Source organism: Desmodus rotundus, chromosome 2 (assembly GCF_022682495.2).
Source record: "Desmodus rotundus isolate HL8 chromosome 2, HLdesRot8A.1, whole genome shotgun sequence".
NCBI classification, from domain to species: Eukaryota; Metazoa; Chordata; class Mammalia; order Chiroptera; family Phyllostomidae; genus Desmodus; species Desmodus rotundus.
In genome coordinates, this window is record NC_071388.1 from 83,833,767 (window position 1) to 83,838,798 (window position 5,032).

A 5,032-nucleotide genomic window follows, 5' to 3' on the forward strand; every position below is an offset into this window, starting at 1 on the left:
TCTAAGTGAAATCATTTGGTATTTGTCTTTCTCTGACTGGTTTATTTCACTTAGCATAATGTTCTCCGGGTCCACCCATGCTGTAACAAATGGTAAAATTTTCTTCTTTTTTAAAACTGAGTAATATTTCATTGTGCAAATGTCCCATAGTTATTTTATCAACTCATCTACTGATGCACACTTGGGCTGCTTCCATATCTTAGTGCTTGGAATTATGCTGCCATGAACATAACGGTGCTTACGTTCTTTTGAATTAGTGTTTTGAATTTATTCGAAATTATTCCCAGAAGTGATTGCTGGGTCAAAAGGCAGATACATTTTTAACTTTTTGAGATAATGTTCTATATTATTTTCCACAGTGGTTGTACCAGTCTGCATTCCCACCAACAGTGCAGAAGGGTTTCCCTTTCTTCACATCCTGTCCAGCACTTGTTTGTTGATTTACTGATGGTAGCCATTCTGACAGGTGTTATTCATTGTGGTTTTAATTTTCATTTTTCTGATGATTAGTGACATTGAGCATCTTTTCATGTCTGTTGGCCATCTGTATGTCCTCTTTGGAAAAGATCTTATTCAGGTCCTTTGCCCATTTAAAAAAATACAGATATGTACAAACCAGTATGTCTTCACGAATCCATTAATGACTGTGTGTGACAATCTAAATGATCTGCTTAGATGGTACGTGGCAATTTTTACCAATAAATTATTACTATCATAATTCTCAAAATTTTTCATATACTTGAACGAAGATAGTGTGCTATTTCTATGTAGAGTGTTATAGTAACCTTAATTCTTTATGTGTTCAGTTATTACTCTAACTATAATATGAGTACCAACTATTTCATATCACTAGGAAAGCTATAATTAAAAAAAATTAACAATTGTTGGTGAGAATATAGAGAAATTACAATACTTATACACAGTCGGTGGGAATGAAAAATGGCATAACCACTGAAGAAAACTATGGCAGTTCCTCAAAAATTAAAAGTACATCTGCCTTATGATCTAGCAATTCCACTTCTAGGTATATACCCCAGAGATTTGAAAGCATGGTCTCAAAAAAAAAAAAAAGACATGAACACCAATGTTCATTGCAGCATCATTCATAGTAGCTAAAATGCGAAGCAACTCAAGTATTCTCTGACAGATGAATAGATAATTCAAATGTAGTATATGCATACAATGCAATATTATTGAGTCTTAAAAAATAAATTTGACTCATGCAAAAACATGAATCAACCTTGAAAATATTATGCTCAGTTAAAGAAGCCAGTCACAAAAAGACAAATACTGTATGATTGCACTTATATGAGATACTTAGAGTAGTCAAGGTCAGAGACAGAAAGTAGAATGGTGGTAACCAGGGGCTGGAGGAAAAGATGAGGATTTTTTTTTGTTTAATGGGAACCAAGCTGCATTTTTACAATATGACAATAGTTCTGGAGATGGATGGTGGTGATGGCAGCATATTACAAATACATTTAATATATTAAATGTACAGTCTGTCTGTAAACACTGTACATTTAAAAATGGTAAATTTTATTTTATGTGTATTTTACCACCTTATAAAAATTAGAAAAATAATTAAAATAATGAGCATATGAGACAATATAGAGTTTAACACTCAACATTCTAGCAGCTGACATCATGAGAAGAGTTTATCAGGCTCTTATAAAAGTTAACATGTAGTTTGGGTTTCAAAAGGAAGCTACATATGGAAATATGAAAAAAATATTGGAATAAAAAATTAAAACTGCACAAAAGGTTTATTCCTAGTTTAGCTAAAAACAATCCTTATTGAATATTTATTTTTTCTCCTTCCTCATGAAAAGGGGTTAAGTTAATAATGTGCTTTTAAGTCCAGGCCAAGAGATCATACCTGATGTCCATTCTAGGTTTTAGGTAATACCGAGATGTATGTTTTCTGATGAGACTGTAAGAAGCTTCTTTAGGTTCACAAAGGTGAATAAAGGCCAGTGGGAGGATGTCCTCCACTTTGACTTCTGGTTCTAGATCCACTGCAGAGCTCCTGTTCTTTCTGCTTCTGGATTTCTGAGGGGATTTTCTTGATTTCTGGACCACAACAAAACTCCCAGAAGCTCTTTTCCCTTTTGCCTGGTTGATGACACCTCTATTGAACTCTCCCTTCCGTGCTCATTTAAGGGCTAGCCCCTTCTCTCTAGCTCCAGTGAAGGCACTTATGGAGGATATATTTTCAATAGCAACCACTGATGCACCACTCTTCTGGACACATGCCTTAATGGCCTCAGTTAGGACTGCATCTATTTCTGGACTTGGGGAAGAAGCAGCAGTGCTTGTGTTTGGGCCCCCGCTAGCTGCCTGGCAGAAAGGATAGCCCAGAAAGGTATTTTGTCCTTTCTTCTCCTTTTTCTTTAAACTGATCTTCCTCATTCCTTTTTGTTTCCTTAGAGGGCTTGTTTTCTTTCTTCTCTTTAATGAACATTTTATTTATTCATAATTCTGCAATTTAGGCTGAGTGCTTCCTAGGCAGTTCTGCTGGTATCTTCTAGGGCCACTGAAATGTCTGAAGTCATCTGGCTGCTCAACTGGAGATGGAACATATAAGATGCTCTCAGTCACATTTCCAGTGGTTGCTACTGGCTGTCAGCTTCTTGATCTGGAATGCTTCAGCTGCAATGTTCTGTCTCTGCTCCATGAGACCATTCATCTTACAGTAGGCTAGACATCACGTGATGACAGAAGCATTTCAAGAGAGCAAGTGTGAAAAGTGCAAGATTTATGGAGACCCAGGTCCAGACATTACACAAGGTCACTTCTGCCATATCAAATTGGTCAAATCATGTAACAAATAAGCCCGGGTTCTACAGGCGGAGCTAATAGACTTCACTTTTTGATTGGAGAAGTGGTTAAGTCTCATTGCAAAGGAGCACGCTTAAAGGGGTAAGGAGGATTGTTGGAGAAATCTTAAGTTATCTACCACAGAATTGATTAAAAGTTTTCCCTAAGATTTTAAGAATAACACACTTAAGTATAACACACATGCGCACAAAATTCTCCTCCAAATTTATGGAGCCAACTATTAATTTGAACCACCATTTCTTTTTTACCTCATGCTTTAAGAGAAATCACAGACTAATTTTATCCAGATGTTTTGAGTTTATCTTTATCCCCTGATGTACATATGTAGTGACATGAGATGGATATGCATAGGTCGAATCACCAATCATTTTCAAAGATCAAGTTTCAAAAATCAAGAGTTTTGACTAAGTGTATGAAAGTACACATCTTTGTGTTCATGCATAGTCCCTTTGATGCTAAAATGATTTTACTTTTCACAAATCAATGTCTAAAGCAGTTCAATAAATTTGTTCTCTTACCATAAACACAACCTTGTCCCCAGAGTTCCCTGACCTCACTCCTGAAAGTAAATCACAAAGGAGTGTCTTGACATAAAATACGCTTACAAATATTTGTGAAATGAAGTCTTGACTACCGTGCCAATCTACTGTACCTCTCAGAGGAACTTATACTTTTACCCACCCAACTGTTAATGAGTAAAGTCTTCAATCAAGACCAATCAGCAATTTTTAGTAAATTTACAATATAGACTCCTTCATAAAAAGACAGAAATTAGAAACTCTAAAACAATGAAGAAAGCATCTCGTCAAAGTATATGAAGTCTATCCAAAAGGTATCCAACTATGTATTATGAAAAATAGAGATATTTATTGAAGAAGATTTAAGATACAAGAAATATTGTCAAATATTGTCATAGGACAATGATGCCTCTGTCTCCTTCAAAGTAGACACCATGGGACCTCACAGACTTCTCCCAATCACCATCAGCTCCCCCACTGTATTTTCCTGAGTCTCGCCAATGGCCTGAAATCTCTTCCTTTTCAAAAGTGATTTTAGCTTGGAGAAAAGCCAGAAGCCACAGGGAGCCAAATTTGGGCTGTAGGGGGGTCAAGTCACCTGGGTGATTTGATGTTTCACCAAAAAATTGTGCACAAGATATGATGCACGAGTGAGCGCATTGTGGTGATGAAGCTGCCAACCAGTTGACCATAACCAGTTGCCCTTAGCTGTGTCCTTCTGAGTCATCCAAATAGTTTCTGCAGAGGTATGTTCAAGCTTAATGCAAAATTTGATGCAGATTCTTTGTTCTACCTGTTCAGTCACTTCAGTCACAGTTACATAGTACACATGTTTACCAATGGTTTCTACCATGCCCACTCACTAGTACAGTGAAGTTGTCATTGTTCACACATGTGCATTTTAGTCTACTCTCTTTGGCTGCCAGGTTACATCATCTCATGCAAACTATTTTCGTTATATTAACAAAGGTTAGATTTTTTCTGAACAGACCTTGTATAGTACCATATTTTTACTAATTTTTGTTTTGTTTATGGTCTCTTAAGAGTCTCAATTTAAAATACATTTCCTTCAAACAACTCATATTGGTGGGAATGCAGACTGGTGTGGCCACTGTGGAAAACAGTATGGAAATTCCTCAGAAAACTAAAAATGGAACTACCTTTTCACCCAGCAATTCCACTGTTGGGATTATACCCTAAGAGTCCTGAAACACCAATCCAAAAGAACCTATGCACACCAATGTTCATAGCAGCACGATTTACAATAGCCAAGTGCTGGAAACAACCTAAGTGCCCATCAGCAAATGAGTGGATCAAAAAACTATGGTACATTTACACAATGGAATTCTACACAGCAAAGAGAAAGAAGGAGCTCCTACCCTTTGTGACAGCATGGATGGAACTGGAGAGCACTATGCTAAGTGAAATAAGCCAGTTGGTGAGGGAAATATACCATATGATCTCACCTTTAACTGGGACATAATCAACAGAAGAAAAAAGCAAACAAAAATATAAGCAGAGACATAGAAATTAAGAATAATCTAACAATAGCCAGAGGGGAGTGGGGATGGGACTGTGGGGAGAAGGGTTTTCAGGAACTACTATAAAGGACACAGGGACAAAACCAAGGGGGAGGGTGGAAGCAAGGGAGGGAGGTGGGTTTGTCTGGGCTG

At 37.1% G+C, this 5,032-nt stretch overlaps 1 pseudogene; it reads right to left on the reverse strand.

Annotated features, from left to right (window-relative positions):
* Positions 1–1,854: 1,854 nt before the first annotated feature.
* Positions 1,855–2,464, reverse strand: LOC123478438 (heterochromatin protein 1-binding protein 3 pseudogene; annotated as a pseudogene).
* Positions 2,465–5,032: the final 2,568 nt, after the last annotated feature.